This window comes from Aquarana catesbeiana, linkage group LG07 (assembly GCF_042186555.1).
Source record: "Aquarana catesbeiana isolate 2022-GZ linkage group LG07, ASM4218655v1, whole genome shotgun sequence".
Classification (NCBI taxonomy): domain Eukaryota; kingdom Metazoa; phylum Chordata; class Amphibia; order Anura; family Ranidae; genus Aquarana; species Aquarana catesbeiana.
Window position 1 is genome coordinate 177,694,929 of NC_133330.1, and position 27,050 is coordinate 177,721,978.

Sequence of the window (27,050 nt, forward strand, 5' to 3'; positions counted from 1 at the left end):
CCCCTGTGAAGCAGAAGTCTTCATACACTCACGATACGCAGATCTCCACTCCAACTCCTCACACAGGGCTACCCCGAATATCTGCTCTCTGGACCAAAGAAGCCCCAGGAAGAACTCTCCAAAAAGGATTCAGGCCTTCAGGACCCGACCATCGTTCTACTCCACATTGACTTGGTATCCACTTACATCATCCCAGACCACATTTGGGCACACATAAGTTCTCCTAGGTCACCCGAGTTTGGGTTTTACCTCCTCTAGGTCACCCTTAATTATGGCCTCCAAGAAAGTGGGTAGGGCTTCTTATTATGTTTTTACATGGGTTACTCCCCATCCACTTTATGTCTCTGGCATATTTGTAATATTCTTTCCATGATCCTACTGCATTCAGTTAACTCCCTTCCCCATGCATTCCGGAAGTCTGCTGCAAGAAACATTACTGCTCCTTACGGGCTAGTTTACGATGCACCTTTCGAGTCAGCATGGGAGCTGACCTATGCAGTGTCACCATGCGGAAAAAAGAGAAGTTCACTCAATGTTTAGTATATTGTATATTCTGTTTTTATACCCCCTCAAACATTTTCCCACATCTCCTACCCTTAACATATACCAATCATCTGTCACCAGACTCTTATACACCACTTGTCTCCCATTTACAAACTGTGATATCCCATGCTAAGACACCAGTTCTCTCCCTCAGACCAAAACCTAATGAGTTCCTCACATAGGCCCAAACCCCTAATTACAATCCCCCCCATTGAAAGTAAACTTCTGGAATGTAAAAGGGCTTAGATCCCCAATAAGAGAGTAAAAATCCTTTGCCACCTGATATGGCTGCAAACTGACATTCCCCTCCTCCAAGAGACCCACCTATCCTCCCCCGATTTCCATTGCATGAGAAAACTCTGGGTAGGCACAGTTTTAGGATCCAACGCGTTTGGACGTAAAGCAGGGGTTCTCTTCTTGATCCATAGAAACCTTTCTTATAAGGTAATTTCTATGAACCATGAGGATCAAGGCTGCTTCCTCACAGCACACATCCGTATAGCCAATAGAGACCTAGTTATATCCAACATCTATGCCCCCAACAGTCCTGGCAATCAATTTTTCAGCGAGATCTCCGCTAGACTACTCAACAACCCACAGATCCCACATGTAGTCGGGGGAGACTTCAACAACATAATGCACCCCACAGATGATAGCTCTACACTCAAATGCACCCTCAAAATGCACATGACTCCCACCTTAACGCATCTTGCATGCACAATGGACTCTCTCCATCTCCATGACATTTGGCGACTCCTTCACCCAATCGACAGGGAATTCACCTTCTACTCCAACCCTCATACCGTCTTCATCAGAATTGACTATCTTTTCTGCACCGACAACATGGTTCCAATGATCTCTGGAGCAGACATTCACTACATTCACGCCATTTCTGACCATGCCCCAATATCGGTTACCTTTGACAACCCCGACCTGCACCCTAACCCCAGGATCATTTCCCCTCCTATCTGCACAATAATAACAGCACATGGAGGTAGCATGTGATGAATACTCCATGACTAACTCATCACACATTGACAACCCAAACCTATTTTGGGAAGCTGGCAAAGCATTCCTTCAGGGCTGAATCATCTCCTACGCCACCTCATACAAAAAGCACACTCTAAGTACAAAATGGCTAGCTCTAGACATCGTCTAGTGCAGCAATCTCTATCTGCCCTAAATTCCCCTGAAAATAGAGCTGAATGGCAAGCTGTGAAAAAAGGCTTTGACACCTAGGCAGACACACTAGAAATGATGAAAAGAGCCCACTTCGATGCTACACTTCATAAATTTGGTAACTAAGCAGGCAAATTACTGGCAAGACTGAGCAAAGGCCCTACACACATCACCTCCTTAAGGGACACTTCAGGCTCCATCAAAAACTCACACCAGGAAATTTATAAAGTTATGCTACAATACTATACATCATTATATGCTCCTGACCCCATTGACAAAAAAGTTGAAATATCTTTTCTCGACAAAGTAACCCTGCCAACAGTTTCCTCCTCCCAACTGGATTCACTGAATGCACCCATTTTCCTATCTGAAATTTCCACTACCATTTGTAAACTAGCGCCATCTAAAGCACCAGGCCCCGGCGGGTTCTCAGGGGAATTCTATAATACCCCACATAGAATAACAGAGCCCACCCTACTTAGTGTCTATAAAGGCATTTGGTCACGTGGCCCCTACTTACCCTCGGGAAACCAGGCCACCATCAAACTGATTTCCAAGAAAGGAAAAGACCCCCTCAAACTGGGCTCCTACAGATCAATTTCGCTACTAAATCTAGACGTCAAAATTCTCTCAAAAATCATTGCTACCAGACTTGCCAACATCATTCCCTCTTTGATCCACCCCGCACAGTCAGGTTTTGTAAAAAGAAGAACTGCCACGCTAAACATACGTAAAGTTATGATGGTCCTAGAACATGCTAAATGTAACCTGGGAGGGGACTTTGCCATCATCACTCTAGATTCGGAAAAAGCCTTCGACAATGTTAGCTTCGAATGGCTCTCTATGACCTTGTCAAAAATGGGATTTAACGGCCCCTTTAACCACCTTATAACCGTCATGTAAACATCTCCCGCGGCCAAACTGGTGGCAGCCGGTCTTCTTTCTGACGAATTCTGTCTTTACAAAGGCACAAGACAAGGCTGCCCCCTTTCTCCATTGCTGTTCAACTTTGCACTAGAACCCCTCTCTAGGTATCTAACCCAAAAGGCCCCAATACACAGGATCAACATTGGGGACTCATGAATTACGCACATCCCTTTTTTGCCGACGATGTTCTTATATTCTCGGCCAGTCCCCAATCCAACATGTCAACTATCAAAACTATCTTTGTGTCAGGTACTCACCAAGGCCGAGTTGCTGAGAGAGGCTCCCCTTGCAGCTGGGCGCACGATACCCTCTGGAAGTGGCACAGCGGGTATTGGGCACGAAGAAGCATGGGTCACCAGCAGGTAGCAGAGCAGCTGGAAGTTACTTCAAGTAGAGAAGGATCCGTGCTGGATGGCTGACACCTCACTGGAACTGGCTAGGCAGGAGCTCGAGCAGAGTCTGGAGATGAAGACTGGAGCCAGTTAAGAGGATGCTGAGGGTCAAACACAAAGGTAAAAGTCCAGGAACAAGCCGGGGGTCAAACACGGGTAGTCAGGCAGAAGTAATCAGGCTGAAGCTCCAACACTGGGATAAGGCAGAGGCAAAGTCCAGGAGCAGGCCGGGGGTCAAACACGGGTAGTCAAGCAGGTTGAAGATCAAACACTGGGATAAGGCAGAGGCAAAGTCCAGGAGCAGGCCAGGGGTCAAACATGGGTAGTCAAGCAGGCTGAAGATCAAACACTGGGATAAGGCAGAGGCAAAGTCCGGGAGCAGGCCGGTGGTCAAACACGGGTGAGCAGGCAGGTAGAGAAGTCCAAAAGAAAAGCCAAGGGTCAAACACAGGAGAGGTTCAAGGCGAGGTCAAGGTCAATCCGGGTCACAACAGGCAGACACAGGTACACAGGTTCAGGAACAGGTTACAGGAGCTGAAAAGACAAACCAGCAATGATACCATACACAAGGTTGACTTTTATAGGCCTGCCCAAGGGACTTCCGCTGTGCGCATGACGACGTGCACATGCCCGTGCGCTATGGTACATCGTGCACCCGCATGCGCCGACCCGCAGAGCTGTGTGTTTGGAAGCGTGAACCCGTCGGATCGTGCACCCGCACGCGCCGCAGCGCAACTCCTCTGTGCAGGCGCATAGGAAGGCGCCGATGCTGGCAGGTCAAGTTCCTACTAGTCCTCTGACACTTTGACAAATTCAAACTCTGCTCAGGCCTCCCCATCAACTATGGTAAAAGTGAAATCCTCCCCTTAGGCCCTCTTCAAACCCTCCATGGTCCTCCCAATCCCCCTTCAAGGTTGCCAAATCACACATAACTTACCTGGGCAAAAAATAGTGAAGCTACCATCCTCTATATACAACCTACACTACCCCCCTCTGATCACCAAGTTATCCCAAGAGTTGGAACACTGGATGGATCTACCACTTTTGCTCCTGGGAAGATCCCACCTAATAAAAATGGTCAGTTTTGCATGCCTATTGTATCTACTTCAAACAATTCCACTACTCTTGAAACACAGACATCAAAATTTTAAACAAAACCATCACTAAATTCCTCTGGCAAACTAAACGACCATGTATTGCTCTTGTGAAATTATATCTTCCCAGACGTGAAGGAGGCATTAATCTGCCAAATGTCAGGACTTACAATGTAGCATGTCTTCTCTGAATAGGCCTAGACTGGCTTTCTCGTTCCTCCCGATACTCTAACTACCTTTTGAAAACAACAATGGCTCACCCTTACTCATTGGCCACCCTTCTTCACTGTAAGTGGAAATCTATACCCTCAACCCTACAGCATAATCTTCTCTAACAGGACACGGCCATAGCATGGAGGGAAGCAAGAAAGAGCCTGAAGCTCTTGCCATTCATATCCAGACACCTTCCAATACAGGACATCCCCAACTTCCCAGCAGGGCTGGAACACAAACCTTTCCTCAATTGGAAGCAAAAAGGCCTCACCAAATTCTCACACTTTCCGATCTGGAAACTGGGGGACCTCACCCCTTCTCAGTCATTGACAAAACCTTCCCACTCCCTCAATCCCATGACTTTCATTTTGGGTAATGTGTCAATTTCATTCACAATGCCTGCAGAGATGAGAGCAAAAGATTCTAAGTGGATGTTACAGACCAAAAGCTCCTACACTATTTCTGACATCTATCAACCCCTCCTGCTAAACTCCACTCCTCCACTAACATCCTCTTCAGCAGTAAATTGGGGCAAAGACTTTCAGGTCACAGATATAGTGGACAAACACCTTAAAGGATATAACAAAATCCTACAATTGATACCTAACGAATCCTGGAGAGAAACCCAACTAAAAATCAAACATATATGCCCTTTCTCTCTGAAAAAAACAACTAAGGTCCCGCCACTTGCCCACTATGCCAACAAGTCAAACCTCCTCTAACTCACCGCTTTTGGTCTTGCTCGTTCATCTCCACCTTCTGGGATCAAGTCATATCTTTCATATACAGTATAACCCTGCTGAAAATACTAAAAGATCCCCTACTCCATATATTTGACTATTGGGATGAACATCTGATAACCTGGTCCTCCAAGACCCACTTACCGCACAACGATTGGATTCCGATATGCCTTCTAATCGCTCAGAGAGCCATCCTAAAAAAATTTATATCCCCATACATTCCAAAAGTCTCACAGGTCAAAAGGGAACTTTTGCATCTACTGTATGCAAACAAGTTCAACAACGACTTTAACCACGCAAAAGCCAGTAAATGTCTCTACTCCAGATGGAAACCTTTCATAGAAAAAACCCTATCTCAAGAGGAACTCAACAATTTTGAAACTTCTTTTTCATATTATGGGTCTCCCTGCACAACTTTGGGGTAAAATGACTTACCTGACACTTGACTCATATATAGACAAACTCGAATTTCTCCAGCCAATACAACGTACTCAACCTTTGTCCACCCCCATCATTATCTCAATAAGTAACACCCCCTGAGAGTTCCTAGCTCATACCATAACGTGAAATCACCGTTATAGTATCCTCCAACATCGAAATGGTGCAACCCCCCCTTCTCCCATCCCTATCCCCCCTTTTTTTTCTTCTTCTTCTCTTTTCTGCATTCCCACCCTCTGATTTGTCTAGGTCCCTCCGTAGTTGAATCATCCAGTTAACTTTGCAAGAGAGTTTTTTCTTTTCTTTCATTCATTTATGTTGTTTTATGTTGTATGTTGTTGTTCAGCAGTACCATAGTCATACAACCCACCTAGGCTCACTATGCCCAGGTTATATGACTTTGTGTTTATGACAAATGTTTATGACAAATGTTACATGAGAAAATGTATATCATCTTTTGCTATATCTTGTAATGTAATATCCTTCAATAAAATCTTTGAAAAAAAAGTAGAAAACAGAATATTAAGAAAGTCAAATATTTAATATGTACATATTTTTGTTGTTAGTTGTAAATCCTATATTTACTTTATATTTTTTGCTGTTATAATTTTGGATAGATATAAACTAAAGTCACAAATTTGAGTCTAGTGCATCAATGTGTGAACCTTTTTCCTGTTGACATTTTAGTAAACTGTTGAAAACTAGAATGTGCATAGTTTACTATGTCTCAACCTCTGGATTATGCAGCTCTCTAAATTAAGCAATTTCCATTATATGAACACTAGGGACAATAGCAGCTATCTTGCTATTCTACCATCTCACTTCAAAAGTGAAGGTCACAGACGCTCCAACAATTGCTGGAAGCCTTAGGGAAAGTAAATTATCATAATGCTTCAAGTTGAAACTACCTTTGGCATTGCTTCAATACTTAGTGATACTCAAAGGGAAAAAGAAGGAACCAGAAAATAGTTTTTTTTTTTTTTTAGTTAATAAACAGTATAGTTCACCACCAAGATCTACATTAAAATACATTATTAAACTGCCATATTCCTAGATTTGAATTAGATTAATATGAATGGAAATAAAAGCTGCTTGGTTTGAATTTAAATAATTACATGATGTCTCATGGCTATATTTTATGTAGTAGTTTCTACATGTTATTTTCACGTTACTTTTTTCTGTGTTAAATGGCAAAATTGGTATGCTGTCTGATTGTCATTGATTCTATTAAAAAAACCTCCAGCTGCAGAATAAAAGAAAAATTCATTTTTTTGCAAAGTAAACTGCCATAAAGTCTAACAAAAATGATTTTTTTTAGACAGAATGTATACGTTTTTCCACAATGTGATATGATATGCAGTGTTGCCCTCCCAAAATATTTAATGTACCAGTTTTTGCCAACCCCTGTTAAATTGTTCACTTATTTTAAATAATTACTGCACATTCCTTCCTATGGTGGGATCCGGATCAATTAAATGAGTGCCAGTGCCAAAATTGGGAAAGCTTCAAACAAATACATACAGTATACATACATGTCATTGAATTAAATTACTAACTTTTCTTGCTGGAGGTAAAGAAGTGATGTTATAAACAAAAAAAATCTTTAGTTAATAGATACTATACAGATAGAGACTATAAACAGCCATGCCAACACAAATTGCACTGGCATGAATGTCCTTTATCAAGAGCCAGTCTAGAACAATTATGTTAATAAACCAAAATAGTTGCTCTAATCAAAAATAGTGAAAAAACATAAAACTAAAATCTTAAAACACTATAAATCGCTGAAGTGTAAAGATATCTGTAAAGTATATATAAGAACATATAAAGTGAAAAGAAATTCTTGAAATAAAGTCTCTGAAAGATAGCAAATGAAACAAGTTTTGTAACGGTAGAAATCCAGAAGGATGAAAAAGATTCTTAGAGTTATCACCATCACGAAGAGAAAGAGATGGAGCTCTTCGTGTGGCAATCACCTGAAGGGATGGAGACTCTTACCGGAAGGAGTGGACCTCCTGTTGTAGCGAGGTCACACACGCCTGCAGATATAGCCCTCTGAGGGGTCTGAGATAGGGCTTGGCTCTAAGGTGTGCAGGCAGACTAGGGGCATCCTGCTCGTTGTGTGTCTTCCTTCCTCGAAAGTGCAATCTTCCAAATTAGCACAGAGCGTATAGAGGAACAAAGGCTCCAATAGTGCATTATCGTTTTTTAAAACACTAGTTTATTGTATAAAATCTTTAGTTGGATGTACAAACATCATGAAAAACACTTGCCGGCAATAAAATTCCGGGGTCACATGGGACGTGATGATGTCTTTTTTTGTGTGTAAAAAGACTGTTTTATCCTGTATGCACAGATCCTCCTCTTCTTGCATTGCCCCCAAAACATATCAGTCTGCACATGCTCAGTTTCGTGTGTATTGCTAGAGAGTTTTTTTTTTTTTTTTTCTTGGGAGAGAGCATGTGATCAGCACAGGGCCAATCAGCACTGTCCAGACAGAGGGTCAGGAGTCCTGTATCCGTATAGGACAGCCAGTGCAGTATGAATACTTCTCCTACAAGCTTTAACCAGACACTGATATCAGTTACAAGGCTGCTATATACTGCTGATGAGAAAAGGTATTTAGCAGTTTATATTTACTAAAATTATTGCATTTTCATGTTCTGAGTACTGTGGGAAACCAGATATAGTGAATGCAGGGTCCTAAGTTTAGTAATAGTTTAAGTTGGTATACATCCAGAGGCAGGGAAATCACGGTTTATATTGCTGTTTGGGTTAACTAATTGTTCTGAGCTAAAAATTGTAGACATCTTTAGTTGCGTATGTTCATGAGGAATTTAGGGTGTTTATTGTCCACTCCATCTGGAAAGTCCGGGTCTCCCAGCACTAGTGTAATTGGTAAGGGATGCAGAGACATTATAGGCAAATAAAAAGTCAAGGATATGATCCTAAAGCCTTGTGTCAGGAAAAGCCCTCTTGCAAATATCTCAGCAAACTGAAGTTTAAAGGAATGCCTGTGCACAGAAGCGCCATCCGGCGCTCGCACGTGCGCAATGGCGCCAATAGCGCTAACGGGCGTACGCGCATGCGCAATAGCGCCAATAGCGCGAACGGACGTACGCGCATGCGCAATAGCGCCAATAGCAGTGCCCTGTGACAGCACTTGGCGCCAAAGAGGCTATTTAAAGAGGACTGTTCCACTGCTGCCTTGCTGTCCGGTCTACAGCGTTCCTGAAGACCCCTTGTGCCCTGTTACTTGCATTTGTTACCTGATACCTGTTGGACTGTTCCTGACTACTCTGTTTGCTGCCTGCCCTGATCCTGGCTTTTGGACTTTGACTACTCTGTTTTCTGCCCGCCCTGATCTCAGCTTTTGGACTTTGACTACTCTCCCGGATTTACCTTCTGTACCTGATCTGCCCGCCTGTGTTTGACCCAGCTTGCCTGTACCCTGCTGCCTACCTCCTGCTGCTGGACTACAAGACACCTCCCAGCTGTCTACATCCTGCTGCTGGACTACAAGACACCTCCCTGCTGTCTACACCCTCCTGCTGGACTACAAGACACCTCCCAGTTGTCTACATCCTGCTGCTGGACTACAAGACACCTCCCTGCTGTCTACATCCTGCTGCCGGACTACAGGACACCTCCCAGCTGACTACCTGATTCAGCTCTCTGCTCCAGCCTTCCAGTCAGGCACTTGTGCCCCTTCGCACTCCCGAGCCCCTGTCATCACTACCAGGGGTTCCCGAGTCGGAGGTATACGAGAGGCCGTTTCCTGCATTCCGGGCTCCACCTACCAGGTACGTGACAGTACCGGACAGCCATGTCGGAGCCCACGCAGGGGACGTCGCCCATGGAGGACTTATGCCGTCATCTAGCTGGACTTACACAAGCTGTCAAAGACTTACAAGACGGTTATAAGCAACTAGAGGAGCGAGTCCAAGTTCTCTCTAATCCAGCTCTGGGTCCATCTGCTGCTCCCTCTGTGGTCATGCTGCCGCCTGAACCCAAAGCACCTACACCAGAAAGGTTTTCCGGGGACCGCAGCAAGTTTAGAGCATTTCGTAATGCCTGTGAACTCTTCTTTGCATTACAACCCAGGACTTTTTCTTTAGAAACCACTAAAGTAGGGTTTGTCATCTCCCTCCTACTAGGCGAACCTCAGGCATGGGCCAATCGACTTCTGGAGCAGAAGAACAATTGCCTCGACCACTTGGGAACCTTCTTCCAAGCCATGGCGCTCTTGTATGAAGACCCACAACAGGCAGCCACCGCAGAAGCAGCACTGTTCTCACTTCAGCAGGGCCGTAAGGCGGCGGAGGACTATGCCTCTGAATTCCGATGTTGGAGTTCCGACACAAACTGGAACGACGCCGCCCTACGCTACCAGTTTCGCATGGGACTTTCTGAACCATTAAAAGATGAATTAGCCCGGGTAGGCATTCCTGCCACACTTGAAGACCTTATCAACCTGTCAATTCAAATTGATAGACGTTTAAGAGAACGTAGGGCTGAACGCGCAACTGGTCCCTCTCGCCCAGTGTGGATGTTACCACGTGTACCTAACCCTCCTGCACACTCCTCTACCGATACTTCTGAACCGATGCAACTCGGCCTGATCCATCCTTCTCTCACCCCTGAAGAAAGACAGCGCCGGCAGGCTAACAACCTATTGCGGGGAATCTGGACATTACGTGAGGACTTGTCCGGCAAAGACCTGTAAGCATACTACCCTCTATTCAACTTCCTTATCTGCTATGTTTAACAATGCCACTCACTTGGCTGTTCCCATCTCTCTGCAGCTTCCAGGAGGGAACATCCGGGCAACCGCTATAATTGATTCCGGGGCCTGTAGCGGATTTATGGACTTATCATTTGCTCACAAGTTCCAGATCCCTCTACGACCCAGAGCACAGGGACTGTCTGTACACCTGGCTGACGGATCGGCTATCAAATCTGGGCCCGTAACACAAGAGACAGTTCCTTTAGACACCATCATTTCCGGCAACCACCGAGAAGTACTCCGCCTGGACATCATTGAGTCACCCCTGTTTCCCATCATACTGGGTATGCCCTGGCTCAAAGCTCACAACCCACAAATTGACTGGTCTACTGGAAACATCAGCTTTTCCTCTCCTTACTGCCGTCAACATTGTCTACAAGGATTTACTACTGCTCCATCTCCCCTACTTTGTCTTGAAACCGATGTTGAAAACTGCCAAACCGTTCCAGAAGCATACCATGACTTCCTGGATGTGTTCAGTCGGAAAGGGGCAGAAACACTTCCCCCACATAGACCCTATGACTGCCCAATCGAACTTCTTCCCGGGGCAGAGGTCCCCTTTGGGCGAATCTTTCCCTTAACCGAGATGGAGCTTGCCACACTTAAAAAAATACATCGATGAGAATCTGGAAAAGGGGTTCATACGGCCTTCCACTTCACCAGCTGGGGCAGGAATCTTCTTTGTGGAGAAAAAGGACCATTCCCTACGCCCTTCGCGTAGACTACCGGGACCTTAACAAGATTACAATCAAAAACCGGTACCCTTTATTCTTGGTACCCGAACTATTCCAGAGGTTGGGAAGTGCAGCCGTATTCACCAAACTTGATCTTCGGGGAGCATACAACTTAGTCCGGATCCGAAGCGGGGACGAATGGAAGACTGCCTTCCGCACCCGCTTCGGACACTTTGAATACCTGGTGATGCCTTTTGGGTTATGCAATGCTCCCGCCACTTTCCAGCACTTCGTGAATGACATTTTCAGAGACTATCTTGACTTGTTCATCATAGTATATCTGGACGATATCCTGATCTTTTCCTCTTCTCTGCCTATCCACCAAGAGCATGTCAAGAAAGTTCTAGCCCGGCTTCGCCAACATGGCCTATACGCCAAACCCGAAAAGTGCGAATTTGAACGCCAAAGCATTCAGTTTCTGGGTCTAATTATTTCCATAGATGGCATCAAGATGGATCTGCAGAAGGTCTCTGCCATCTTGGAATGGCCACCTCCGACAGACAAAAAGGGAATACAGCGCTTTGTGGGATTTGCAAATTTTTACCGTAAATTCATCAAGGGATTCTCTTCCATCATCACTCCCATCACAAAACTGACTCGTCAAGGCACCCGGTTCCAATGGTCTCCTGAAGCTCAAGCTGCTTTTACTTCCCTGAAAGACCAATTTGTGTCGGCCTCTGTCCTGAAGCACCCCGATCCGGCCTTACCCTACATATTGGAAGTAGATGCCTCCGAGATAGCGGTGCGAGCAGTACTCTCGCAGAGACAGGGCCCCAAGGCCCTATTGCACCCATGGCATTCTTCTCCCGCAGGTTAACAGAACCCAAAAGAAATTAGGATGTTGGAGACAGGGAGCTACTAGCAATCAAGGCCGCACTTGAGGAATGGCGCTACCTCCTGGAGGGAGCGGCTCATCCTATTCTAGTATACACTGATCATAAGAACCTGGAGTACCTGAAGGTTGCCAAAAGGTTGAAACCACGCCAGGCCAGGTGGGCACTTTTCTTCACCAGGTTCACTTTCCACATCACTTACAGACCAGGATCAAAAAATACTAAACCTGATGCCCTCTCACGGATGTTTAGTGAACCTGAAGTTCCTCCTTCTCCAGACACCATCCTTGCTCCTGGGAATTTTCTGATGCTCCAAGGAGACTTGCTGTCTCAAATTAGACAGGCGTCTTCCACAACTCCCCTTCCAGCAGATGTCACCCTACAGTCCAGAGATGAATAACTATGGTACAAGGATAAAATCTTTGTACCCCAACAAACACGGGTTGCTGTTCTTAAATCTTGCCATGATCACAAATTAGCTGGCCACTTCGGGATACACAAGACCTCCGAACTACTCCAACGCACATTTTGGTGGCCTCATCTAGGGGAGGATTGTAAACTCTACGTGGAATCATGCACTACCTGCATCCAAAACAAAGGCAGCAAGACCAGGACGTGGGAATTTGAAGTGGAATCAATCATAAATTGCCGGAAAAGACGCAACCAGATTCAATATCTGGTCAAATGGAAAGGGTACGGGCCTGAGGATAACTCTTGGGAACCAGAGACTAACATCCATGCCAAAAGATTAATTCTAGCCTTTAAGAGAGCTCATCCTAGTAAAATGGCCCAGTTGGGCATCCGGAGGCTGCCCATAGTAGGGGGGCAATGTCAGGAAAAGTCCTCTTGCAAATATCTCAGCAAACTGAAGTTTAAAGGAATGCCTGTGCACAGAAGCGCCATCTGGCGCTCGTGCGCGCGCAATAGCGCCAATAGCGCAAACGGACGTACGCGCATGCGCAATAGCGCCAATAGCGGTGCCCTGTGACAGTACTTGGCGCCAAAGAGGCTATTTAAAGAGGACTGTTCCACTGCTGCCTTGCTGTCCGGTCTACAGCGTTCCTGAAGACCCCTTGTGCCCTGTTACTTGCATTTGCTACCTGATACCTGTTGGACTGTTCCTGACTACTCTGTTTGCTGCCTGCCCTGATCCCGGCTTTTGGACTTTGACTACTCTGTTTTCTGCCCGCCCTGATCTCAGCTTTTGGACTTTGACTACTCTCCCGGATTTACCTTCTGTACCTGATCTGCCCGCCTGTGTTTGACCCGGTTTGCCTGTACCCTGCTGCCTACCTGCTGGACTACAAGACACCTCCCAGCTGTCTACATCCTGATGCTGGACTACAAGACACCTCCCTGCTGTCTACACCCTGCTGCTGGACTACAAGACACCTCCAAGTTGTCTACATCCTGCTGCTGGACTACAAGACACCTCCCTGCTGTCTACATCCTGCTGCCAGACTACAGGACACCTCCCAGCTGACTACCTGATTCAGCTCTCTGCTCCAGCCTTCCAGTCAGGCACTTGTGCCCCTTCGCACTCCCGAGCCCCTGTCATCACTACCAGGGGTTCCTGAGTCGGAGGTATACGAGAGGCCGTTCCCTGCATTCCGGGCTCCACCTACCAGGTACGTGACACCTTGTACACACAATGCGATTATTGGCAGGGGATTGTCTGTTGACAGACTGTTGTCCTAAAATCTTACTGTTAGTACGCTCCTTTTGACAATTGTTTTCCTACTTTCGGCCAACAAATTTTGGATGGCAGGCTAGTACATTTTCGTCAGACAAGGGTTTGATGTCAGATTTTCGTATGGTCAGTACACAAATCCGTCACAAAAAAGTCAAACGTACAAACACGCATACTCGGAATCAATGCTCACCAAACACGAAATTAGCAGAAGGGGCCCAAAGGGTGGCGCTCAAGAACTGAAATTCCCTGTAGTACGTCACTACATTCATGTGTGTTGCTCGATAATTGTGTACCGTTAGTATGCAAGACAAGATCCTGGCACACGCCCTTAAGACAAAAATCAGATGCTCGGTTGGCAAACAATTGCATCGTGTGTACAAGGCTTTACTGTGGCACCTGTAGTTGGGTGGCTTATTAGAGTTTTCAAATGGTGTGAGGGGCATCATAGGAGGTACCACATTGGTATTTTGGCATATTTCTACTTGACTTGAACCTTCTGTTTAGAATTAGGATGGTTATAACTGATTTAAAATCAAAACATGTGCTTATCAGCATATCAGAAAGGCTTTTGCATTCATACAATTTGTCAGGATCAGGGATGATCCCAATTTCCAGATACTTAAGTCTAGGGTTGGTCTATTGGATGGGAAATTACCTTTTTTAGTGCCTGATGTATGTGTGATAAACTGAAGATAGAGGTGACAGTTGGTTCAGATTGATCCACCGCAAAGTAAATTTTTCCTTCAAATAAACAGATTTGTGGTTGAAATATAGTATAGGTGAACCCTGTTATAGTCCCAGGCAGCTACCACTCTGATAGCAACAAAGGAAGCCATTGCCAGATGGTAAATTCATAAATGTGTACTGAGGAGTGCCTAATACAAAAGTTCATCTCACTTGAAGGACTTTTTGGAACATGATTAATGATTAAAAGTAACAAATACAGTCAACACTTTTCTGGGGAAATGTCCCCCCTGTATTCAAGGATAATGTACAACAAAAATAACAGAATATAAACTCTGCAATGACTTGTGTGTGTGTGTGTGTGTATACTGTATATGCGATATTCAGTGCCTTGAAAAAGTATTCATACCCATTGAAATTTTCCACATTTTGTCAATGTGAATTGGGATTTTATGTGATAAACCAACACAAAGTGGCACATAATTGTGAAGTGAAAGGAAAATAATAAATGGTTTTAAATTTTTTTTACAAATAAAGGGCTATAAAGTGTGGCATGCATTTGTATTCAGCCCCCTTTACTCTGATATCCCAAACTAAACTCTAGAGGAGCAAATTGCCTTCAAAGGTCACCTAATTAGTAAATAGAGTCCTTCTGTGTGTAATTTAATGTCAGTATAAATACAGCTGCTCTGTGAAGCCCTGGGAGGTTTGTTAGAGGACCATAGTGAACAAACAGCATCATGAAGGTCAAGGAACACACCAGACCAGTCAGGGATAAAGTTGTGGAGAAGTTTAAAGCAGGGTTAGGCTATAAAAAATATCCCAAGATTTGAACATCTCATGGAGCACTGTTCAATCCATTATCAGAAAATAGAAAGAGTATGGCACAACTGCAAACCTACCAAGACATGGTCGTCCACTTAAACTGACAGGCTGGGCATTAATCAGAGAAACAACCAAGAGCCCCATGGTAACTCTGGAGGAGTTGCAGAGATCCACAGCTCAGGTGGGAGAATATGTCTACAGGACAACTATTAGTCGTGCACTCCACAAATCTGGCCTTTATGGAAGAGTGGCAAGAAGAAAGCCATTGTTGAAAGAAAGCCATAAGGAGTCTTGTTTGCAGTTTGTAAGAAGCCATGTGGGGGTACACAGCAAACATGTGAAAGAAGGTGCTCTGGTCAGATGGGACCAAAATTGAACTTTATGGCCTAAAAACAAAACGCTATAGGTGGCAGAAAACTAACACTGCACATCACCCTGAACACACCATCCCCACCATGAAACATGGTGGTGTCAGCATCATGTTTGGTGGTGGGAATTGATTTAGCTGCAGTCTGGCTCCAGGTCGCGACCCCTAGGGCCTCCCAGCTCACGCTCACGGTAGACTACAGGGAGGTAGGGAGGTCAGGAGAAAGCCAAAGGTCGGGGAAACAAGCAAGTAAGGATAGTCAGGGGATAGCCAAAGGTTGGGGCAACAAGCAGGTAAGGATAGTCAAGAACAAGCCAAGATTGGTAACTGGAATCAGACCTAGAACACACAGCAAGTAGTACACGGAAGCCAGACACACAATATTGATCAGCAGGGCTGGCTTGCAGTGCACAGGTTAATATAGAGTTCCCTGATAGGGGCTGGGGTGGAGCCATACTTTGAGGAGAGATTACTTAAGCAGCAAGGTGAGAGTGGCTGGCCTCTTAAGCTGAACAAATGGAGAGGTAAGCTGACAGACAAACCATTACTGCATATCCATGACAGTACCCCTCCTTACAAGGCCTCCCCCTCCCCCACCTGGGCCCAGGCTTAGAGGAAACTTCAGATGAAACCTCCTCAACAGACAAGGCGCAAAGACCTCAGATGCAGTGATCCAAGGCCTCTTCTCAGGACCAAACCCTTTCCAATGCACAAGATACTGAAGAATGCCTCTACAGAGGTGGGAATCCAGAATTTGACTAACCTCGTACTCACGATTATCCTCAGAGACTGGGGCCGCAGTAGGGAGAGGACAAGAGAACTCATTGAGGACTAAAGGCTTCAAAAGGGCAACTTTGAAGGAGTTAGAGATTTTGAGGCTTTTAGGAATCTGGAGTTTGAAACAAACCGGATTCAGTTTAGAGGTTATAGTGTACAAATCAATGAATCTTGGGGCAAACTTCAGAGAAGGAACTCAGGGCTTGATCTTCCTGGTGGAGAGCCAAACTTTGTCCCCTGGCTGTAGAGAAGGTGGCTTACGGCTTTAGCGGTCAACAAAGCCTTTGAATTTGTCAGCAGCTGCCTGGAGGGAATCATGAACATCACCCCAAATAGAATTGAAAGACTCCTGAGCAGTAGCCAAAGCTGGAATATCTGGAGAACAGGTCCTGGGAAGAGGGAGTTGTGGGTGTTTTCCATGAACTGTGAAAAAGGGTGTCTTCTGCAAACTGGTTTTTACATGATTGTTGTGAGAGAATTCTGCCCACAGGAGTAGAGAGGACCAATCATCATGATGAGCATAAACTAAGCTGCGAAGAAAAACCTCTAACTCCTGATTAACCCTCTCAGTCTGTCCATTGGATTGAGGTTGGATTGAGGGTGGTAAGAAGAGGAAAAATCCAAGATAATATTGAGGGATTTGCAAAAGGCTCTCCAAAAACGAGAAATAAATTGAATGCCCCTGTCAGAAACAATATGAGAAGGAACCCCATGGAGGCGGAAAATTTCTCGAACAAAAATGGGAAACAAGGCAGGAGCAGAAGGAACACCAGGAAGAGGAACAAAATGAGCCATCTTGGAGAATCAATCGATTACCACCCAAATTACCATATTATTCTCTGACAGTGGGAGATTGGTGATACAATCCATGACAATGTGGGACCAGGGCTCCTTAAGAATGGGCAAGGACATGAGAAGACCAGCAGGGGCTTGTGTGGAGGATTTAGACTGAGCACAGACATGACAAGCCTTAATGTAGTCTTTGAAATCCGAGTGGAGATTAGGCCACCAATAGTGACGACTGATGAGCAGGAAGGATCGGAGGAACCCAGCATGACCTGCCACCTTAGAATTATGTCCCCAATGAAGGATCTTAGTTCTCAGCTCAGTGGGGATGAAGGTCTTGCCAGGAGGAATTTTTTACTCCAGAGTGGTAGAATGGGCAACAATGCATGAGGTTGGAATGATTGGCAAATGAACTAGAAAGTGCGTCAGCCCAACCGTTGCAGGGATCAGGTTTGTATGTAATCATTGAATTAAAACGTGAAAATAAAAGACTCCACCTGGTCTGTCTGGGATTCAGATGTTTAGCATGCCGTAGGTACTGTAGATTCTTGTGATCAGTAAAAATCATTATGGAGTGAGGGGAACCCTCCAAGAGATGACGCCACTCCTCTAACGCTAAATTAATTGCGAGAAGTTCCCAATCGCTGATAGCATCATTTATCTCTGCCTGAGAAATTTTTATGGACATGGTTGACGTCTCTTCTCAAAGGATTGAAGAAGCACAGTTCCCACCCCCATTGAAGAAGCGTCCACTTCAATAAAAAATGGGTCCCCAGGATTAGGTCTCCTCAAGAGAGGTCCAGAAACAAAGGCCTGTTTCAGGTCGTGAAATGCAGAGACAGCTTCAGGAGGCCAGTCCTTGGCATTCACATCCTTCCTAGTCAAAGCAATAATAGGCGCAGCCATGGAAGAGTAATTCCTTATGAACTGCCTATAATAATTTGTGAACCCAAGAAAGCACTGTGTAGCCTTGAGGCTAGCAAGAGGCCAGTTGGAAATGGCCAAGACCTTTCCAGGATCCATACGAAGACCCAAACTTGAGACAAAGCATTCCAGAAACAGGACCTCAGAACATTCAAAGGAACATTTCTCCAGCTTGGCATACAGATTATTCTCTCTAAAGCGCTGAAGTACAGTGCGGACATGGGTTCTGTGGACAAGCAGATTTTCTGAAAAGATGAGAATGTCATCCAGATAGATGACAACAAACTGATACAGCAGATCCCTGAAGATTTAATTGATAAAGTTTTGGAACACAGCTGCGGCATTACACAAACCAAAAGGTATAACCAGGTATTCTTAATGGCCATCTTTAGTGTTAAACATGGTTCATGGTCACCTTCCCATATCCAAATCAGATCGTATGCACCTGATCAACCCAGAGACCCAGTCCACATGTGGAGAGTGGAGCTGTAGCCAAGGAAGGCCCAATCAATACAATGGGATAAGAGGCCTTGGGTAGAATGAGGAAGGATATCCACTCCTGGTGGAGAATCCCTACAGACGTCTTAATAGGTAGAGTCTGGAAGCGGATAGGGCCCCCTGGGAGAATAATGCCATCAATTGCCAAGACTACCAGTGGCGTAGTGAGGGGTGAAAAGGTAAGCTTCATGGAAGAAGCAGTTCTCCAATCTATAAAATTGCCAGCAGCCCCGGAATCCAGATATGCAAAATCAATTAAGGAGAAGCACCTACATGAAGGAACACAGGAAGAAGAAGACGAGAAGGTGATGTTTCTAGGTCCAATACCCCACCTTCCAGATGTATTTCAGTGAGTAATTGTCATGAAAGCCATGAAAATTAGGAGTCATGAAAATTACTCTTACCCCCACAATAGAGACACAAGCCCAGAGTTCTGTGACTATCACGTTCTTCAGGGGTTAGCCTGGTCTGGTCCAGCTGCAAAGGTTCCTCAGCAGGCAGAAGATGCTCCCCGGGATGAAGGGAGGGGAGCTCAGACTGGCTAGGGCCCAGGGAGTGCTGGCGTCTTTCTTCTAGGAACATCTCCTGAAAACGAATGTCGATCTGGTTACACAAGGAAATTACATCGTCCAGACCAGCGGGGATGGCTCTTCCCACTAGGGATGAGCCGAACACCCCCCTGTTCGGTTCACACCAGAACATGCGAACAGGATAAAAGTTCATTCGAACACGCGAACACCGTTAAAGTCTATGGGACACGAACATGAATAATCAAAAGTGCTAATTTTAAAGGCTTATATGCAAGTTATTGTCATAAAAAGTGTTTGGGGACCTGGGTCCTGCCCCAGGGGACATGGATCAATGCAAAAAAAAGTTTTAAAAATGGCCGTTTTTTCAGGAGCAGTGATTTTAATAATGCTTAAAGTCAAACAATAAAAGTGTAATATCCCTTTAAATTTCGTAGCTGGGGGGTGTCTATAGTATGCCTGTAAAGGGGCGTATGTTTCCTGTGTTTAGAACAGTCTGACAGCAAAATGACATTTCGAAGGAAAAAACCCATTTAAAACTACTCGCGGCTATTGCATTGCCGGTCCGACAATAAACATAGAAGTTCATTGATAAAAACGGCATGGGAATTCCTCACAGGGAAACCCCGAACCAAAATTAAAAAAAAAAATGATGTGGCGGTCCCCCTAAATTCCATACCAGGCCCTTCAGGTCTGGTATGGATATTAAGGGGAACCCCGGCCAAAATTTAAAAAAAAATTACGTGGGGGTCCCCTAAATTCCATACCAGAACCTTCAGGTCTGGTATGGATTTTAAGGGGAACCCCGCGCCAAAAAAAAAAAAAAAAACGGCGTGGGGTCCCCCCAAGAATCCATACCAGACCCTTATCCGAGCACGCAACCTGGCAGGCCGCAGGAAAAGAGGGGGGGACGAGAGTGTGCCCCTCCCTCCTGAACCGTACCAGGCCACATGCCCTCAACATTGGGAGGGTGCTTTGGGGTAGCCCCCTGAAAACACCTTATTCTCATATTGATGAGGACAAGGGCCTCATCCCCACAACCCTGGCCGGTGGTTGTGGGGGTCTGCGGGCGGGGGGGCTTATCGGAATCTGGAAGCCCCCTTTAACAAGGGGACCCCCAGATCCCGGCCCCCCCCTGTGTGAAATGGTAAGGGGGTACTTACCCCTACCATTTCACTAAAAAACTGTCAAAAATGTTAAAAATGACAAGAGACAGTTTTTGACAATTCCTTTATTTAAATGCTTCTTCTTTCTTCTATCTTCCTTCATCTTCTTCTTCTGGTTCTTCTGGCTCATCTGGTTCTTCCACCGGCGTTCTCGTCCAGCATCTCATCCGCGGCGTCTTCTATCTTCTTCTCCTCGGGGCGCTCCGCACCCATGGCATGGGGGGAGGCTCCCACTTTTCTCTTCATCTTCTTCATCTTCTTCTCTTCTTCTTTTCTTCGCTTCTTCTCTTCTTCATTTTCTTCTCCGGGCCACTCCGCATCCATGCTGGCATGGAGGGAGGCTCCCGCTGTGTGACGGCGTCTCCTCGTCTGACGGTCCTTAAATAATGGGAAGTCCCGTCATGTCCTGTGCATCAGAGGGAGGCGGGGTCACTGGGTGGCCCCGCCCCCCGTTATTTAAGAACCGTCAGACGAGGAGACGCCGTCACACAGCGGGAGCCTCCCTCCATGCCAGCATGGATGCGGAGCGGCCCGGAGAAGAAAATGAAGAAGAGAAGAAGAGAAAAAGAGAAGAAAAGAAGAGAAGAAGATGCCATGGGTGTGGAGCGGCCCGAGGAGAAGAAGATAGAAGACGCCGCGGAGGAGATGCTGGATGAGAACGCCGGAGGAAGAACCAGAAGAACCAGAAGAAGAAGAAGATGAAGGAGGATAGAAGAAAGAAGAAAGAAGAAGCATTTAAATAAAGGAATTGTCAAAAACTGTCTCTTGTCATTTTTAACATTTTTTACAGTTTTTTAGTGAAATGGTAGGGGTAAGTACCCCCTTACCATTTCACACAGGGGAGGCGGTATCTGGGGGTCCCCTTGTTAAAGATTCCGATAAGCCCCCCGCCCGCAGACCCCCACAACCACCCGCCAGGGTGGGTCTGGTATGGAATTTAGGGGGACCCCCACATCATTTTTTTTTTTAAATTTTGGCCGGGGTTCCCCTTAATATCCATACCAGACCTGAAGGGCCTGGTATGGAATTTAGGGGGACCCCCACATCATTTTTTTTTTTTAATTTTGGTTCGGGGTTCCCCTGTGGGGAATTCCCATGCCGTTTTTATCAATGAACTTCTATGTGTATTTTCGGACCGGCAATGCAATAGCCACGAGTAGTTTTAAATGGCTTTTTTCCTTTGAAATGTCATTTTGCTGTCAGACTGTTCTAAACACAGGAAACATGCGCCCCTTTACAGGCATACTATAGACACCCCCCAGCTACGAAATTTAAAGGGATATTACACTTTTATTGTTTGACTTTAAGCATTATTAAAATCACTGCTCCTGAAAAAACGGCTGTTTTTAAAACTTTTTTTTGCATTGATCCATGTCCCCTGGGGCAGGACCCAGGTCCCCAAACACATTTTATGACAATAACTTGCATATAAGCCTTTAAAATTAGCACTTTTGATTTCTCCCATAGACTTTTAAAGGGTCTCCCGCGGCATTCGAATTTGCCGCGAACACCCCAAATTGTTCACTGTTCGGCGAACTTGCGAACAGCCAATGTTCGAGTCGAACATGAGTTCAACTCGAACACGAAGCTCATCCCTACTTCCCACTAATTCATCTTTCACTTGGTCAGAGAGGCCATGTAAAAAGGTAGCAACCAGGGCCTCATTGTTCCAGCTCAACTCAGCTGTGGGGATACGAAACTGAAGAGCATATTGTCCCAATGAAGAAGATTCTTGGCAAAGACGTAAAAGGGCACTAGCCGCTGAAGAAATCTGAGCCAGCTCCTCGAAGATGTTTCGAAAGAGCTTCAAGAAGTCAGACAGGCTGGAAACCACAGGATCATTCTTCTACCACAGGGGGGAGCCCAGGCTACAGCTTCACCAGAGAGGAGGGAAATATTATAAGCTACCTTGGCCTGATCAGACAGGAAGTCTTGAGGCTGTAGCTCAAAATGAATGGTGCATTGGCGGAGGAACCCCCTGTAGGGCTTGGAGTCCCCAAAGAAACAGGAGGGAGCTGGCAGTTGTAGTGACTGTGTGGCTGTGACTGCAACAGGAATAGGTGCAGCTGCCGATTGTACTTGAGGTTGCTGACTCGGGGTTCCCAAGGAGGCCTGAAGCTGCTCAAAGTGGGAAGCCAGATCCGAGAGGAATCGCATCACCTGAGTCTGATTCGATTCCTGGGTCTCAAGTCTGCAGACTATTCCTTGCAACAGGTCATCTGCGGGTAGTGGCACACCAGCTGGATCGATGGCTGATCAAACTGTCAGGTCATCTAAGTCCAGGTGACAGATGCACCCTGTTGGTGTCTCAAGTGCACCGCAAGGTGGTGGACCCTATAGCTGACTGCTGCAGATGGAGCTCTAGATGATACAGGAAGAGCAGGTACTCTGTAGTACCAACACGGATGACACTGGGAGTTAGAGCATGAGATTTCCCAGGGTACGGCATCTAAGAGTCAGCGGGTGTTCACCAGAGGCCCCTAGTGGTGGGGATGGATTTAGCTGCAGTCTGGCTCCAGGTCGCGACCCCTAGGGCCTCTCAGCTCATACTCATGGTAGACTACAGGGAGGTAGAGAGGGAGCAGCAGACTGCGACAACAAAGGATAGTGAGGAGAAAGCCAAAGGTCGGGGCAACAAGCAGGTAAGGATAGTCAGGGGATAGCCAAAGGTCGGGGCAACAAGCAGGTAAGGATAGTCAAGAATAAGCCAAGATCGGTAACTGGAATAAGACGTAGAACACACAGCAAGTAGCACACAGAAGCCAGACACACAGTATTTATCAGCAGGGCTGGCTTGCAGTGCACAGGTTAATACTTAAGCAGTCAGGGGAGAGTGGCTGGCCTCTTAAGCTGAACACATGGAGAGGTAAGCTGACAAACAAACATTACTGCATATCCATGACAGTTTCCAAGTGGATTCTTCGGAAAGGTTGCTATTTATTGATTATGAAAACAGGTTAAAATGCCATCAACATGTTTTGTGGCTCTTTAGTGGCCACTTCATCAGAAAAATGTGTACAGTACACTTTAATGTGTGGGATCTGTGTGCATTCCTTCAGCCCAGAATATACTGTACTGTCCAAAGAGAGTTGATGGCCATTGGCTATTAAATTAAAAACCGATGGAAAGTCTGGAGTGAGGGGATCACAATTTGTTTTTCTATTACATAGAACCATATCAAGTTCCTCTGGCATCAGTGGTTCCTCTAGTCCCTCTCTTACTCCCTAAGGAAACTTTAGGAGACCCAAAGATTGGAGGTAAGAGTTGATATGTTTCTTACATGAGGGATAAAATGTCTCCCTAGGAGGAAAAAGTTTGTATAATTGGTGGAAAGAAATCCTAAACTGCTGTGCAATGGTTGAAGAAGTCGCCTGACAAAGAGATACTATTGGAGATACAGGTTTTACTCTGGGGGCCTCTGAGGACTCCAATAACTTGCCTGATTTTATTGGATGTGGATGTTTCACTTTAAGAATGCTGTCAATTTGAGAACCTTCTTGGATTCCAGTTCACAGACGTTGTGGAGATAAACTTGGTGGGAAATGTATATTTTCTGTAAATGGGCTCATAGACAATGCAAGACCTCATTTCATGACTAGTTTAGAAATGGCGAGTAGTGAATCTAGCAGAAAGGGAGCAAAAGGGTATGGGCCCCTGCAGTTAGGGCTTGCAGTCCATAAAGCAAAGCGATATAATTGTGGGCTATATCCTCCTTGAGGTGGACCCAGTCCTTACTTAAACTGTGGCAAGTCAACTGCTCTGGAGATGAGGCATAAAGTATTATATCATCTTTGGATTATTATAAGTTTTATAATTACAATGTTTGGGAGGCCTACTCCTTCTTGAAATTTTAGTCAAGGGTAGAAAATTTCAGTTTGGGTGAAGAGATTTTTCAGGTCAGATTGTCCTATGGTTTCTAGTCTTGGCCAGTTGCACTGGGTGAAAAGTCAATCATTTATGGCAAACTACCTGTTTCATTATATAGAGTTAGATAATTGAAAATACAAATATTTACAGTCTAATGAGGAGCATTTGTATACATAGTATGTTATTTTTATTTCAGTGTATACATGTTTTGATGGTTAATGTTTGTAATATAATTAGAAAGTTAGATCAGTTAATCCTTCTGTAGATCTCCAATTTAAAATGCAGAGTCAGCAGCTTATCCATCATAGAACAAATATTTAATCTAAACTTTTATCCCCTAATGCAGTCCAACAGGCCTTTTCAGAGGACAGCCATAAGAGCTTTAATGTTCCAAATAAGCTTTAAAGCGTGTGGAAACACATTATGTACTGTACCACAGAAAGAGAGTCTGGAAGAAGTTCTGATCCGGATGAATAAACCCTATTAAAGTCTATGGGACCCGAACTTGAAAAATCAAAAGTCCCTATTTTGAAGGCTTATATGCAAGTTATTGGACATAAAAAGGGTTTGGGGGCCCAGGGTACTGCCCTGGAGGACATGTACCAATGCAAGACTTTTTTTTTTTTAAATATTGTTTTTAACCACCTAAACCCCCTTCCTAACAAGACCAATTTTCAGATTTCGGAGCTCTCTCATTTTGAATGACAATTACTCAGTCATGCAACACTGTACACATTGAAGAAATCCGAGCCGGCTCCTCGAAGATGTTTCGAAAGAGCTTCAAGAAGTCGGGCAGGCTGGAAACCACAGGATCATTCTTCTACCACAGGGGTGCAGCCCAGGCTAGAGCTTCACCAGAGAGGAGGTGAATAATATAAGCTACCTTGGCCCGATCAGACAGGAAGTTTTGAAGCTGGAGCTCAAAATAAATGGTACATTAGCTGAGGAACCCCCTGCAGGCCTTGGAGTCCCCAAAGAAACGGGATGGAGCTGGCAGTTGTAGTAGATGTGTGGCTGCGACTGTGACAGGAATAGGTGCAGCTGCCGATTGTACTTGAGGTTGCTGACTCGGGGTTCCCAAGGAGTCCTGAAGCTGCTCGGAGTGGGAAGCCAGATCCGAGAGGAATCGCATCACCTGAGTCTGATTTGATTCCTGGGTCTCAAGTCTGCAGACTATTCCCTGCAACAGGTCATCTGCGGGTAGCGGCATGCCAGCCGGGTCGATGGCTGATCAAACTGTCAGGTCATCTAAGTCCAGGTGACAGATGCACCCCGTTGGTGTCTCGAGTGCACCATAAGGTGGTGGACCCTATGGCTGAATGCTGCGGATGGAGCTCTAGGTGATACAGGACAGCAGGTACTCTGTAGTACCAACACGGATGACACTGGGAGCTAGAGCATGAGATTACCCAGGGTACGGCATCTAAGAGTCAGCTGGTGTTCACCAGAGGCCCCTAGTGGTGGGGATGGATTTAGCTGCAGTCTGGCTCCAGGTCGCGACCCTTGGGCCTCCCAGCTCATGCTCACGGTAGACTATAGGGAGGTAGAGAGGGAGCAGCAGACTGCAACAACAAAGGATAGTGAGGAGAAAGCCAAAGGTCGGGGCAACAAGCAGGTAAGGATAGTTAGGGGATAGCCAAAGGTCGGGGCAACAAGCAGGTAAGGATAGTCAAGAATGGGGATGAGCTTCGTGTTCGAGTCGAACCCATGTTCGACTCGAACATCGTCTGTTCGCCCGTTCGCCGAATTGCGAACGATATGGGCCGTTCGCGCCAAATTCGTGTGGCGCGTCACGGCCCATAATTCACTGCGGCATCGCAGTGAATTGCTGGCTGATGATTGGCCAAGCATGCACTATGACCCGCATGCTTGGCCAATCACAGCGCCGTCTGAACAGAGAGCCGTAATTGGCCAAAGCCAAGGAGGCTTTGGCCAATTATGGCTCAGGGGATTTAGTACACGCCCCACACTATATAAGGCCGCCTGCAAGGCGGCCCTGTGTAGTGTGTGTTCCGGCGTTGAAAGAGATAGACAGAGAGACAGTGCCATTTGATTTGAGTTAGATAGATTAGCCAGAACAGTCAGTCAGTTTAGCTGCACTTACAGTGTATTGTATATATATATATGCATCCCAGGTGTTGCATATATATATATATACACTGTATTCAGTTTAGCTAGATCCGTTCCTGTTATCTTCCTACTGACAGGCAGGCTTGTCTTGTTACAGTATTTACAGCTACCTGAAGAAAATTGCTGGTGTTCTTTTGATCCTATTAGTACCACAGTCAGGCAGCTAGACTATTTACAGTTAGTGCAGTGCGTCCTGCTCACAGTGTTCAGCTAGATCCGTTCCTGTTATCTTCCTACTGACAGGCAGGCTTGTCTTGTTACAGTATATACAGCTACCTGAAGAAAATTACTGGTGTTCTTTTGATCCTATTAGTACCACAGTCAGGCAGCTAGACTATTTACAGTTAGTGCAGTGCGTCCTGCTCACAGTGTTCAGCTAGATCCATTCCTGTTATCTTATTACTGACAGGCAGGCTTGTCTTGTTACAGTATATACAGCTACCTGAAGAAAATTACTGGTGTTCTTTTGATCCTATTAGTACCACAGTCAGGCAGCTAGACTATTTACATTTAGTGCAGTGCGTCCTGCTGACAGTGTTCAGCTAAACCTACAAGTTAGTGGGGTGCGTCCTGCTCACAGTGTTCAGCTAAACCTACAAGTTAGTGTGGTGCATCCACCTCGCAGTGTTCAGCTAAACCTACAAGTTAGTGTGGTGCGTACTGCTCACAGTGTTCAGCTAAAACTACAAGTTAGAGGGGTGCGTCCTGCTCACAGTGTTCAGCTAAACCTACAAGTTAGTGGGGTGCGTCCTGCTCACAGTGTTCAGCTAAACCTACAAGTTAGTGGGGTGCGTCCTGCTCACAGTGTTCAGCTAAACCTACAAGTTGGTGTAGTGAGACCTCTGCACAGTCTTCATCTAAAGCTACAAGTTAATGCAGTGCGTCCTGCTCACAGTGTTCAGCTAGATCTGTTCCTGTTATCTTCTT